Below are 14,976 nucleotides of genomic sequence, written 5' to 3' on the forward strand. Positions count from 1 at the left end.
CTGATTCAATGTAGCGGTTCTTATAAAATGGACTAAACCGTGTCAAGCTGGCACTCTTCCAACTTGGTCTACAGCCTGCAGCTACAACATGCTCCTCCACAGCTTCACTTCCCTTCATTATGAGTCAGTCACTTTTTTTTACTACCCTCAGGTACAAATCAGTCTTCCCCCCTTCTAGCTGAGCTGGCTGTCAAACAAGCCACATATTTACATAAGCGTCATCATTTAAAAATCCAATAGTTTAAAAAAAAAATGGAATGGATTAAACTGCATTTTGATTCATTTCAAAGGGCAAAGATGGTTTGACATACGAGCATGGCCACAGAACTTTTATCTCAAGGCACCACTGTATGAGCTCTACCACCTCCCCCCAAACCCCCCACCACACCCACCCCCCAGACTGTGTCCTGAATTATTCATACCATTTATTAAAAAAGGCATAACCGATGTTTGAAATGGACAGTATAATTTGGCTAAAAGTTACCTGCATCTTATAAAGGTGTTTCCTCAAAATGTACTTATCAGGACGAAATATAAAAAAAGAATGAAAAGGCAAATTCATTAATATTTCTAACAAAACAAATAAGTCTTTTGCCACTTTGCTGTGTCATTTCCAGACAGAAGATACCTACTCAACAGATTAAAATGAACTTCAACTCAAAATTGGTCCACAGTATGAATAAAATTCTGGTTTTAACTGTATAACAGCTGCATTATTAAAATCAGATTATTCCCAAACATTCCTGATCATGGCTTTCAACACAAAATCAATGACCCTCTTCCGATAGATGCCCTGTGGCGTACCCATTCCGCATCGAAACAGAACAAGTGCTGCAACCACAACTGAACTTCCTCTTGCAGCAAGAAATGGAACCTGACAGGTCAGTCACTTTCAGTCACAGTCACAGGTTTGTGTGGGGGTGGACTGAGGATTCACAGATGAGGCACTTAACAGCATGTAGAGATTTGAACATGAATCCAAAGTAAACCAGAAAAAGTGTATATTCTTGAACAAATAGTTCACCTCTTGAGCTGTAATCTAAATTAAACCATAGTAGGGTTTGCAGAATTGTGCTGAACTGGAAACTGAATTTTAATGTAAATTGTACTGTAATTGAGCTGTATTGCTTGTGTGTGTGATTTACCTTCTCTGGTGCAGGACCTCAGGTTGCTATCAATATCATTCGCGTTGTGCTTCTCTGAAACAGGAGAGAAATCAATTGGGTTAAAATCAATGCAGTCTGAGGGTAAATGATACTGGAAAGAAAAACAAATCACAAAGGGCGTTTAACAAGTACAGAATGTGTATCTGCCGCCCACAGTCAACTGTGAGTGTGGGTACGCTATCAACTTTCCACATTAACACACTTCCCCTTTTTCTCCTGACTCGTACAAGCATTCAGACCGAGCACAACACATACACATGCACACACGCACACACATCACTGAATTATTCAAAATCTAAATTGACACCATTGTATCCAAAAGAGAGCTGATTAAGCCTCGGTCTCCTTCATGTCCACTGGAGGATCACATATCAATGGTCAGGTCGCTAATGGTCACTGGGATGAAACACAACTCCTCAGGGTTGAAAACAGAAATGAGATGAATTGTGACCTAATCTGCAAGATGAATTGGTGGTGCTGACCCATTCTGTAATGCCTAAGCGCATTATCTCCTGCTTCAAATGCGGAGGGTAACGATTGAAACGGCCTTGCCATATGACACAGGAAATAGTTCTTCTGACCCTCTGGCCATTTGGTCAACCTGAAGCACAAAAGAAGAAGTGGGGAAAAAGGTGGGATGCTGCTGTCAGAAGAATGGACAGTCCACAGGGACAGTGGATGCTCTACTTACAAGGGCATGATGGCGTGTAGCTGCTCCCTGTCGTCTCACACATGAGTGGATGTCACCTGCATGTCACGCGAGGCGTGGACACATGCACAGACAAACACACACACATTCACACTTAATTTCTGAGACTTGCAACATCACCAAAATGCCACGTGGACAGCTTGACTTAAGCGCTGAAGTGAGCAGACGCTCCATCATCACACATTTGACTCCTCAAACATGCATGTCCCATTTTCCACTTTCTCTGCATCTCATCTCCTGTCTGCAGACAGACACTCCTTCCTATTTCAACCTTGCTGACTTTCTTTTCCTCTTTCACATTCACTTGTCTGCTACTACATTCACACAAAAATGGGTTTCCAGCAAACAGACAGATGATTTATTCAAGCTCACCATCTACAAAATAACTGTCATTCTAACAGAAAGCAAGAACAGCTGTTAGCAGATCTGCCAGTCGCCACAGCAGGTGCTGGAGCGAGACAGAGGGAAATGCACAAACACCAAATAGTGCGTGTATTCAGCCACAATAGTATTAGTCAACAGCTAAACACAAAATTGGCGGATCAGCAGAACATAAATGAGTACACCCCCTTTGAAAAGTAAGCTCTTTACCAATTTTAGTTTCTTGTAGGAGTATTTTGTAGTGTAGGTAGGCTAAGGTTTGAAAATAACCGTAAAGCTGCTGTTAATACAAGAGGACAATGACTGTATCAAGGACTCCACCTTGTTGAACAGACCGTAACAGTGAACATTACCAAGTCTCTCACAAGAGCACTGTTTTTTGGACTTATATCTGAGCGAGTACTCGTCAGTGGGAAGTTGTATTTGATCCGTTTTTTCCATACACCAAACTCCAGATGCTTGGTGAAAAAGCCTTCAGTGCTCGTGCCCAGAGTCAGCTGGGATAGGCTCCAGCATGCCCACGACCCCAGTGAGGATAAGCGGTATGGAAAATGAATGAATAAATGCACCCCTGGACATGAAAAAAATATTCAAGTACCATCTGTTCACCAAAGCATATATTCAGTAACATGAATACAGACCCAACAGATATGTACTGTAATTATCTTCATGAGTCATTGTTAAAGCATCCTTGGGTCCCTTGAAAGCTACATAAATCTAAGATATTATTATTATAATTTACACTGTGCTTCTTTACCCCAAAACTACTGATGTTACTGAAAAGTAAAAAAAGAAAAAAAAATCTGAACACCTTCTAATCAGCGTTGATATTGTGTAAAAAGTACATGAAAGCCAACAATTTTAGAGGAGAATAATAATCCAAGAGATCTTTCATGGAAGCAGTTTTATCAGGACTAGACAACTTTTCATTGAAACATTAGCAAATAATGGCACACAAGTCTTTTCTCGATGAAAGGATGTTTCTGCTCATCTCCCCCTTCGTGATGGCAATTTTTTTTTACCCATCCTGCAACGGTGGTGACAAAGTTCAGCAGTTGTGGCGAGCCAAGCTAACAGATGGGATGATCCTTAAGGCTCTAAATGTGTTTTCATTTGAGACCTTGGTATGGAGGACTATTGGCAGAACACAGAAAGGCCAATCATTCCTTCAGTTGGCTGATAATATGATGAGGGATGAGTGTGATTGCTACCACTGCCAAGCACAAAGGAGGTGGTTATATCTTTTTTTGCTGCATTTATTTACATGCCACAGTACACACTCAATTAGACTGATTACTACAAAACCTTGTTGAGGGGTGTCGCAGGGACTAAACCTCCAGGGAGAAGAAGTTAAATAATGTAAAGAGTCTCACTAAACAATTATGGGCAGATAATTTTTTAATAGCAATTGTAGTGATCACCTGTACTGAAGTTCAAAATGAAGGAAAAAAAATAAAATAATTGACACCATTTTTCAAATAATCTGCCCTCCTTCCTGATCTCTGTAATGCAGACCACAAACTCATTGTCATATCTTTGTTTTCTGGCAGACAACAGCAGACCACAATGTATTGTTTTATTCTTCGTTGGTATAACTTTTAAACTTCAGAAAATTGAGGAGAATATATACAACCCCAATTCCAATGAAGTTGGGACATTGTGTTAAACAAATAAAAACAGAATAAAATGATTTGCAAATCATGTTCGACCTATATTTAATTGAATACACTACAATGACAAGATATTTAATGTTCAAACTGATAAGCTTTATTGTTTTTAGCAAATAATCATTAACTTGGAATTTTACGGCTGCAACACATTCCAAAAACAGCTGGGACAGGGTCATGTTTACCACTGTGTTATAACACCTTTTCTTTTAACAACATTCAATAAACGTTTGGGAACTGAGGACACTAATTGTTGAAGCTTGGTAGGTGGAATTCTTTCCCATTCTTGGTTGATGTACAGCTTCAGCTGTTCAACGGTCCGGGGTCTCTGTTGTCAAATTCTACGCTTCATAATGTGCCACACATTTTCAATGGGAGACAGGTCTGGACTGCAGGCAGGCCAGTCTAGTACCCGCACTCTTTAACTACGAAGCCACGCTGTTGTAACACGTGCAGAATGTGGTTTGGCATTGTCTTGCTGAAATAAGCAGGGGCGTCCATGAAAAAGACATTGCTTGGATGGCAGCATATGTTCCTCCAAAACTTGTATGTACCTTTCAGCATTAATGGTGCCTTCACAGAAGTGTAAGTTACCCATGCCATTGGCACTAACACAGCCCCATACCATCACAGATGCTGGCTTTTGAACTTTGCGTCCACAACAGTGGACGCAGTCTTTTCCTCTTTGGCCCGGAGGACACGACGTCCACAATTTCCCAAAACAATTGGGACCACAGAAGACTTTTCCACTTTTCATCAGTCCATGAAACAAAGAGGTGAACCTCGCCCCATCTTTGCTTGTGAATGAGCAATTCAGGGAAGCTCCTTTTATACCCAATCATGGCACCCACCTGTTCACCTGTGGGATGTTCCAAACAGGTGTTTGATGAATATTCCTCAACTTTCTCAGTCTTTTTTGCCACCTGTCCCAGATTTTTTGGAATGTGTTGCAGCCACCCCTCCTTGAGCTGTCAACTTATCGTGGTGGAGGGGTTTGTGTGCGCCAATGATCCTAGGAGCTAAGTTGTCTGGGGCTTTATGCCCCTGGCAGGGTCACCCATGGCAAACAGGTCCTAGGTGAGGGACCAGACAAAGCACAGCTCCAAAAACCCCTATTATGACAAACAATTCGGGAAGACGTTTTCCCTTGCCCGGACGCGGGTCACCGGGGCCCCCCTCTGGAGCCAGGCCTGGAGGTGGGGCTCGAAGGAGAGGGCCTGGTGGCCGTGCACAGACCGAAAGGGTAACGTGGGTCCCCCTTCCCATGCGCTCACAACCTGTGGGAGGGGCCATAGGGGTCGGGTGCAGTGTGAGCTGGGCGCTGGCCGAAGGCAGGGACCTTGGCGATCCGATCCTCGGCTACAGAAGCTGGCTCAAAGTACGTGGAATGTCACCTCTCTGGCAGGGAAGGAGCCCGAGCTTGTGTGCGAGGTCGAGAAGTTCCGAGTAGATATAGTCGGGCTGTGGTACCAGTCCTCTTGAGAGGGGTTGGACTCTCTTCCACTCTGGAGTTGCCTATGGTGTACGTTGGGGTTCACCCCGGTGGATGAGAGGGTAGCTTTCCACCGCTTTCGGGTTGGGGGACGGGTCCTGACTGTTGTTTGTGCCTATGCACCAGGACACCCTAGGTTGCAGTTCGATGATCGACTTTGTGGTCGTGTCATCAGACTTACGGCCGCCTGTCTTGGACACTCCGGTGAAGAGAGGGGCGGAGCTGTCAACTGATCACCACCTGGTGGTGAGTTGGCTCCGATGGTGGGGGAAGATGCCGGTCCGACCTGGCAGGCCCAAACGTATTGTGAGGGTGTGCTGGGAACGTCTGGCAGAATCCCCTGTCAGAAGGAGTTTCAACTCCCACCTCCGGCAGAACTTCACTCACGTCTCGGGGGAGGTGGGGGACATTGAGTCCGAGCGGACCATGCTCTGCGCCTCTATTGCCGAGGCGGCCGACCGGAGCTGTGGCCGTAAGGTAGTCGGTACCTGTCGTGGCGGCAATCCCCGAACCCGTTGGTGGACACCAACGGCGTGCTAAAGAAGGAGTCCTATCGGGCCTTTTTGGCCTGTGGGACTCCTGAGGCAGCTGATGGGTACCGGCTGGCCAAGCGGAATGCAGCTTTGGTGGTCGCTGAAGCAAAAACTCGGGTATGGTTCGGTGAAGCCATGGCGAAAGACTTCCGGACGGCTTCGAGGAAATTCTGGTCCACCATCCGGCGTCTCAGGAGGGGAAAGCAGTGCACACCAACACTGTGTATAGTGGGGATGGGGCGCTGCTGACCTCGACTCTGGACGTTGTGAGTCGGTGGGGAGAATACTTCGAAGACCTCTTCAACTCCACCGACACGCCTTCCCATGAGGAAGCAGAGTCTGGGTTCTCTGAGACGGGCTGTCCTATCTCTGGGGTTGAGGTCACTGAGGTGGTTAAAAAGCTTGGTGACAAGGTCCCGGGTGTGGATTCGCCCAGAGTTCCTAAAGGCTCTGGATGTTGAGGGGCTGTCCTGGTTGATACGCCTCTGCAACACCGCATGGACATCGGGGACAGTGCCTCTGGATTGGCAGACGGGGGTGGTGGTCCCAGTGCACCAGCTCTACACCCTTGGCAGGGTCCTCGAGGGTGCATGGGAGTTCACCCAACCAGTCTACATGTGTTTTGTGGACTTGGAGAAGGCGTTCGACCGTGTCCCTCGGGGAGTCCTGTGGGGGGTGCTTCGGCAGTATGAGGTACTGAACCCCCTGATACTGCATGTTCGGTCCCTGTACGACCGGTGTCAGAGCTTGGTCCGCATTGCCGGCAGTAAGTCGGACTCGTTTCCGTTGAGGGTTGGACTCCGCCAAGGCTGGACTTTGCCACCAATTCTGTTCATAACTTTTATGGACAGAATTTCTAGGCGCAGCCGAGGCATAGAGGGTGTCCGGTTTGGTGGCCTCAGAATTGCATCTCTGCTTCTTGCAGATGATGTGGTTCTGTTCGCTTCATCAACCCATGATCTCCAATTCTCACTGAAGCGGTTCGCAGCTGAGTGTGAAGCGGCTGGGATGAGAATCAGTACCTGCAAATCTGAGACCATGGTCCTCAGTCGGGAAAGGGTGCCGTGCCCTCTCTGGGTCACGGATGAGATCCTGCCCCAAGTGGAGGAGTTCAAATATCTTGGGGTCTTGGTCACGAGTGAGGAAAGAATCGGATCGGTGGATCGGTCCACCGTCTACAGTGATGCGGACTTTGTATCGGTCCGTTGTGGTAAAGAAGGAGCTAAGCCGAAAGGCGAAGCTCTCGATTTACCGGTCGATCTACGTTGCTACCCTCACCAATGGTCATGAGCTGTGGGTCGTGACTGAAAGAAACAGATCCCGGATATAAGCAGCTGAAATGAGTTTCCTCCGCAGGGTGTCCAGGGTCTGCCTTAGAGATGAGGGATAGGGTGAGAAGCTCGGTCATCCGGGACGATCTCAGAGTAGAGCCGCTTCTCCTCCACATTGAGAGGAGCGAGAGGAGGTGGCTGGGGCATCTGATTCGTATGCCTCCTGGACGACTCCCTGGTGAGGTGTTCCGGACACATCCCACCCCGGTGGAGACCCCGGGGACGACCCAGGACACGCTTGAGAGACTATGTCTCTCGGCTGGCCTGGGAACGCCTCGGGATACCTGACCTCGGATAAGCGGTAGAAAATGGATGGATGATGTTGCACCCATAAAATTCTAAGTTAATGATTATTTGCTAAAAACAATAAAGTTTATCAGTTTGAACATTAAATAGCTTGTCTTTGTAGTGTATTCAATTAAATATAGGTTGAACATGATTTGCAAATCATTGTATTCTGTTTTTATTTATGTTTAACACAACGTCCCAACTTCATTGGAATTGGGGTTGTATATCAATCATGGCAATTTGAGTTTCTTTGTAATTATTTCTCGAGATGAGGATGAGATGCATTTTAGGTGTCTAAAATGTATTTGAATATAGGCTTTGTATGAAATGATCCAATATTGACGTCAAATTACCTCATAGGCTCAATTGTATTCCTGACGATATGGGAATAGCAGTCACATAGCGTGACAGCTGTTCTGTTTGCGGATGTTCAGGTTTGAATTCAATTATTTACATGATCGAGCATCAAATCTACCAAAGGAACTTGCATATTCTGCGTGGCGAGGGGGTCTTTAGTGCACAAATAATGCAGTCAATGCAAGTCCTACAGTATGTGAGACAACATCCCCCTCCTACTGTATCAATTAAACCAAATGTAAATGCTTCTTCATACTCGCGCGGGCGGCGACCGCGGTGACATCACTGCGGCTATCCCGCGCCCAGTTTGCCTTTATACTCGAGCGCAACCCATGCACGCAGTTTTGAAAATGTACTGCAGTTCTCCTCCAAGTCCTGGGTGTCGCTACGGCTGGTATTGGCGAGGACACCACAGGGTGGAGTTTCCTCTGCATTTTTGGCCATTTCCGGTAGCCGTTTTTACTTTCCTTTCCAGAAAAAGGAACAAAGCAACAACAATGGCGACCATGGAACAGTGTCTGGTTCTAGCAAACCAAATTGACCTAGATGACCAGATGATACATTTAATTATGCTGCAAAATCAATCAAGTAGGCGGCGGCGTAGATGGTATGTAGAGCCAAGGGGAACGCTGAGTACATCATCACAGCATGTGACTAAAACGGACAATCACGAGAGATGATCTACGCGGCATTCTACACGCAGCAACAATTTTTGCTGTGTACGCGTCAAGCGATGCATAGGGGCCGCGCGGGCCAATGCGTCAGTCACATGATTCAATGCGGGCGCTGTCAGTCGTGCGAGTGCGTGAGTATAAAGACGCCTTTAGTGTGAGCAAGACATAGAGTAGATGTGTGGGCTGATGTTTTGGGTGGAAGGGGACCCATGTGGCTCATTATGAGTTGTATTCTTCAAACGCAAGGGTTCACAAAAGGGTCAGTTGAATAAAGGTTCAATAGGCTGGAAGACTTGCGCTCCCATGAGTAAATGAGGATGCATGAGCACGTGCCTTTATGTGACAACTGTACAAGTCATGTCTGCATTCTGCATGACAACAGCTTATGATTGGCTGATAGATTGGTTACAGCTCAGGGGCTTTTAAATGGCTTACAAAAAGCAAGCGAGGAACTTCATAAACCATTTATGTTCAAATGTGTTATTATTATTGCATGACAAGGTATCGACCTGCCAAAATTACTACTGGAGCACAATGCTGCCCCAAAAACTGATGCATGAAATGAAAGCAGGATATACTCACACAATAGAGGGTAAAAATGGTCACTCAGCAACATTATTGGACAACAAAAGCTTCTCAGTCTCTGCACCAAAAACACCAACCTAAGAACAAACACTGGGAAGTGCAAACTTCTATGGCTCCTTATTTACTATAAATATATATATATATATATATATATATATATATGTGATCTCCAAGTACAATCAAGAAAATGTAAACACCAGGATGCCACTCAGGCCAAAATGCCATGACTGACCTTGACTCTATCCATTCTTTTTTTTTTTTTTTTTTTTTTTAAATCCCTGAGTTGTTTTTTTTCACTGGCCACGGAAATGGGCCTTCAAATTGGGTTAGGGGAGCAGAGTCTCCCTTGAGTTCTCCACACTGGAGCAAATGTGACAGCATAGTGTGTTGGGGGTTGAGCTCCGCTTGCCAGGAGGTTGCTTACATTTTGCCCTAATATGGGCACGGGTTGGGGGGTGGCGAGTGTGTTGTAGTGTAACATAACAATATCAGCTTCTCTCTGCTGTATCACTGACTCTGTATCATTTCCTCTTGCAGTCTATTTCACCAACCAGAAAAGGACTGAACTGTTTTGCTCTAATAGCCACACTCTTTAAGGAGGTCCCTCTGCAAATGGCAGCCTCTTCGATACATCCAGCACAGCTTAGCAACTGAATACAAAGTTTTGCCTTTATAAGCCTACACCAGCCATTTTACAACCATACACTTGATTCAGTGACACCAGAATCTGACCCGATGCTCAATCTTTAAAATGACTCATTGCAAACTTAATATTCCTCTCTCACATCTGACCTCTGGTGAAGAGATGAAGAGGGGTGCTTAAAAATGAAATAGAGTCATAGCATTCATTACTGATTGGCCATGGGAAACAATGTGGGGGGGAAAAATTATTATTTTCTTTTTAATCCAATCCCTATTGGTTTCAGATGGCACTAAATATGCTAGTTGTTTTTTCTACAACTATCTTGATTTCAAGGAAATCTTTTCAAAGTGTTTTCTCAACAATTAAAATAAAACATTTAATGAAAATTGAACTGCTCTGATCTATCTATCCTCACAATGTGAGTAATAAGGCAAAAAAAGAAATAAAAAATAAACCACAGAAATTCCTACAGTGTAGGCTACTAGTTCTTGAGGAATATGGGCAAACAAGCGCTAAATTTAATTCAAAACATAGCACACTACACAACAGAACAACATTGATAATGCGGACAAAATTTCACACAAATAGACAATTTCTTTCACAAAATACTTAGTTGACTAATCGTTTTTCTATGCCCATTCGTAGCATTCGTACACTGTATTCTGATTTTTACTGTATGTTGTTAACATCTTGCCAAAGCTTTTGTGAACGCTGTTGTGTGTCACGAGGAGAAAGTCAGTGCAAAGACCCTGGCGAGACACGTTACAGGGAACAATAGAGAGAGGAAAACAACCCATGGCAAAAGGCAAGTGGGAAAGTAAAGGAGGGCGTTTGGTATTTGAAGAGGAGGAGGCACAGTGGCTGTCTGACCACTAGCAACTATTGCAGTGTAAAAATTCCTCCAACTGCTCTGCTCAATGCCACTTCTGTTCTACCATGCCGTGCATGTCAACAGGACTGCAGATACAAAGGGAACCATGTCTATGTGTGACTGGGCCGTGTGTGAAGCCGATGTATGCAAGCGTGTATGTGAGAGCATGAATCAACTGTGAAAGGATCCTCAGATTGGTGGAGGTCAATTTGATATGCTCACTGAAGCTATCAAGTCTTGGTGATGGGTGGTTACAAATACATCGATGCTGAGTTCACACTTGGTGGACCGGACTAAAAAAGGTACATGGTGCACATAATTGGTCCGGTTCAGTTAGCATTCAGACTGGCATTCATATCACAAACAAAACAAACGTTGGCAATAAATAATGCATTTGTTAAGACACAACCTGATTGGAAAGCATTAGTGAACACATTGAGTTTGAAAAAAATAAATAAATAAAAGAAAAGAAAAAAAATCTAAAAGTTCTGTCTGCTGAATATTTTTTTTTTTTTTTTTTAAACCAGCGGTGATGTCAGCACAGTGTTAACACTTGAACTAAAGTGGTTTCGGTCCCCTTGTTTAGTCCGCACCAGGGTTAAGATGATAGCGTTCACACTTGACAAACCGCACCATCACAGTAATCGCAGCAGAGTTTGTTTTAACTGAACCAAACCTGGGAACACAGTATTTTTCCTTAGTCCTGGAATGTTTTTATTATGGGAGCAAGCAGTGAACCAAAAATTACACAATGCTACCATTATTATTGATGCTCACACACACAGAAAGAAATCTTTGGGGACGTTTCAATAAAAACAGGCAATGCCGGGGGCTGACTAAAGGGTGTTCCCATTGAAAACAAACTTGTTTGTGGCTTCTGGTTGATCAGAGTTAATCACTTTAAAATGAGCTAAGATGATGTCTGAACTTAAAAGATCACTGAGTACTTTGGTCTTCCATATAGGACAAGTGCTGTTCGAACCAATGCCAAGATCAAATATACACATGCTATGTCAATCATCCAAAGCAGCTTCTTGTCTCCCTCTTTGCACTGCTTTTAATTTTAACTTTTGCATGCACAGTCTGCAGATATAGTGGATCACTGCTTGATATAGTGAAGGTCTTGAACACAAGCTTAGCAGACCATAAAGTGAGAGAAAAGATTGCCAAAAGTATAGAAACAAGGTAACTAATTTTTTTCCCCTCATACAACCCAGCAAAATTTTATTGAAATCATATTTTCAAGATTAATAACCTACATTAAACATCTCAACCCCAATATGGTGATTTCAGAGTCCCGTCTCTTATCAATAAAACAACAGTAATAGATGCACCTGCTGTGGTGAGTGGGAATTTGGCTGAGTAGTAAAATGCTAGTTAGGCAGAGACTGAAATTCTTTGCCAGCTGTGTGACTGTTGAATAACAGGTGGATTGAAGGGGACTAACTTTGTTACTATGTTAAATTAATAGGAGAGCAGATTAACCTCTTCACAGCAATAACAACATTAACGAAATGCAGCATTCTTGATCTTGTCGAGAAAACTGAGCGTGTCGACATTCATGCATCTGAAAACATCTGATCCAAATGTAACAAAGCTTTAAATATTGATCAGGTGCCAACAATGTATTATTTGCAAAATAGTCCTGCACCAAATATCACCATTACAGTCATTAGAACAATTAAAAAATGTACTTCTCAATTTCTTTTACAGTCCCTTGAAGCAGCAAACTAGTAAAATGGTATGAAAGTTATCCAGTCATGGAACTTTACCAAGTACACTATAAAGACTGGCAGACAGTGAACATAAATCCTGTGCACTGCATGCACTTCACCTGCACGAGCGGGCAGTGAAAGCATAAAAAAGGCTGAAAACACTCACAGAGAGCTGTTGTCTCAGTTGACAGGAAGGTGTATAAAAGTGAAACATGAGCAGGAAGTGTGCAGGGTCATGAGGCAGCACCACTGCACACAGAATGGTAAAGACAAGCAGACAGACAGTTTGGGGTAAAAGAGGAACAAATTGCTACAGTCTGTTTAATGCTCACGGTCACATTGTGGCACATGCATAGTTTACTATACACAAGTCAGGTCGGAATCCATCAGAACACCAAGGTTTCGGACTTGGTTTTTAAAGAGAGTGACTCCAGTTATTTACTAACAGCAATCCTCTTTTCTTTATTGCGAAAAACAATTGTCTCAGTTTTGTTGTGGTTTAATTGAAGAAAATTCTGGCTCATCCAGTTATTTATCTGTTTTAGACAGAGACACAACACCTCAGTTGAACTACAGTCATCTGGAGACACTGCTAGATATAACTGTGTGTCATCTGCATAGCTATGATAGTCAAAATTAAAGTTCTGAAGAATTTGACCCAAGGTTAGAATATACAGGCTGAACAGGAGGGGTCCAAGAACTGACCCTTGAGGGACCCCATAGGTCATTGCCATTCGATGAGATTGAACACTTCCAATGGTTACAAAATAACTCCTTTCCTCCAGGTAGGAACTGAGCCATTTAAGGACTGTTCTATTTAGTCCTACCCACGTTTCCAAACTGTTCAGCAGTATATTATGATCTACCGTATCTAAAGCTGCACAAACAAGACCAGAATCGACCCGACTGACAGTCATATCAAATCAATTACAACTAAAACTGCCTTCTACCATCTGAAGAACATATCCAGAGTGAAGACTTACATGTGTCAAGCAGACCAGGAAAAGCTCATCCATGCTTTTATCTCAAGTAGACTTGACTATTGTAATGGTCTTCTGATTGGACCAAAAAGAATACTGCAGCTCGGGTTCTGACCAGTGGTCTATAAATCACTAAACGGTTTAAGTCCTGAATACATGAATGAAATGCTAATGGAATATAAACCCAGTAGGGCTCTGGGATTGACAGACTCAGGTCAAATAGTGGAGCACAGAATCCAAAGCAAACATGGTGAAGGAGCATTTAGGTATTATGCTGCACACAAATGGAATAAGTTGCCAACAGAAGTGACATCAGCCCCAAGTGTTAATGTTTTGAAGTCCAGGTTAAAAACTTGCTTTTTAGAGCATTTCCACTTTTAAATGATATTTCTTGCACCGTATGCCGTTTTAATTGTTAAATGTTTTTTTCCCCTCTTTGTTTTAAATGTTTATAAGCTCGTTTTTTTCTTTGTTTTTTAAATGCTTTTAATAATGTAAAGCACATTGAGTTACCTTGTGTATGAAATGCACTATATAAATAAATTTGCTTTGCTTTGCTTAACATGAGCAGTGAGCTAGCAATGTAAATCAAATGCCATGTAGGCACTGGAGCAATTCTAGAAGAACCCGTGAGTATCGTTGAGAAACTCTTGAATAAATTACTTCTCAATGTAGCTTAATACTGTTACTGATGAGTGAAATGTCTCGGCATGAAGTTGATGGAACAGTTTCTAAATATAAAAAACTGCATTTTGCAAAGATCACGTATTACCTACAAGACAAAAAGTACTGTACATGAAACAAACCTCCCTCTTGTGCTTTCCTTAGGCAATCGCCGGTGTAGCAACAAAACCACCATGTGGTAAAATTACCACTTTTTTAAGAATGTGATAAGATGCTACATCCTGTTTTTTTGTTTCGATTACAATACATACTGAGCTGTAAGAAAACTGAACTAAGACTATAAGGAACTGTAAACACCACAGGTCTGCCATACTGATGGGACACAGCATGGTGCAGAACACACATGCTCACACACTAGCCCTAACATTTTCAATCTTCTTCCAAATTGCAACTTTGTGTGGCATCATGGCAACTGATTTGTTTAAATTTAATAAAGGCAACAACACCTGATTTATTTGTTGACTTCACATCTAACATCATCAGCTGTGAAAAGTTTTGCTTAGCCTGGCTGTACACCACAACGGGATTTTGCTTGTGAAACAAGTTTGTATTTCATCCTTTAGCGATAACATTGCATGCTATTGCTCTCATGTGTAGGTTCATAGCAGGGGTGTCAAACAAATTTTCGTTGCAGGCCACATTGTAGTTATGGTTTCCCTCAGAGGGTCGTGTGAAATGTTTACTTGCCTCATAATATTATTAAATATCCACAATAAGTGGAGAGTTAAGTAGTTTTGAAAATAGAAGTCAAGGATAATAGTTTAACTATTGTTCAAGTTACTGTAAAAAGGGTTCAGTAACAAAACAAAAATACTTTTGCAATATCTCAGAATTTATTACATATGACAAACTGAAGTTTCAGTATGGATTATAGCAAGAATCATGGAAGTTGACACTCTT

The 14,976-nt window shown here is 43.1% G+C and overlaps 1 protein-coding gene across 5 annotated transcripts in view; it reads right to left on the bottom strand.

Annotated features, from left to right (window-relative positions):
* fam49a (family with sequence similarity 49 member A) overlaps window positions 1–14,976 on the bottom strand; it is a 32,321-nt gene that overhangs the window by 9,914 nt on the left and 7,431 nt on the right. For 3 of the 5 annotated variants that reach the window (XM_061754162.1, XM_061754163.1, XM_061754161.1), the window contains exon 2: window positions 1,146–1,199. The gene's annotated coding sequence lies outside the window, so the exon portion shown is untranslated. Of the gene's footprint in view, window positions 1–1,145; window positions 1,200–12,391; window positions 12,505–12,578; window positions 12,664–14,976 lie in introns of those variants that run through there. The other 2 variants (XM_061754165.1, XM_061754166.1) reach the window with 2 other exon arrangements.

The sequence above is a fragment of the Phyllopteryx taeniolatus genome, chromosome 18 (assembly GCF_024500385.1).
Source record: "Phyllopteryx taeniolatus isolate TA_2022b chromosome 18, UOR_Ptae_1.2, whole genome shotgun sequence".
Classification (NCBI taxonomy): Eukaryota; Metazoa; Chordata; class Actinopteri; order Syngnathiformes; family Syngnathidae; genus Phyllopteryx; species Phyllopteryx taeniolatus.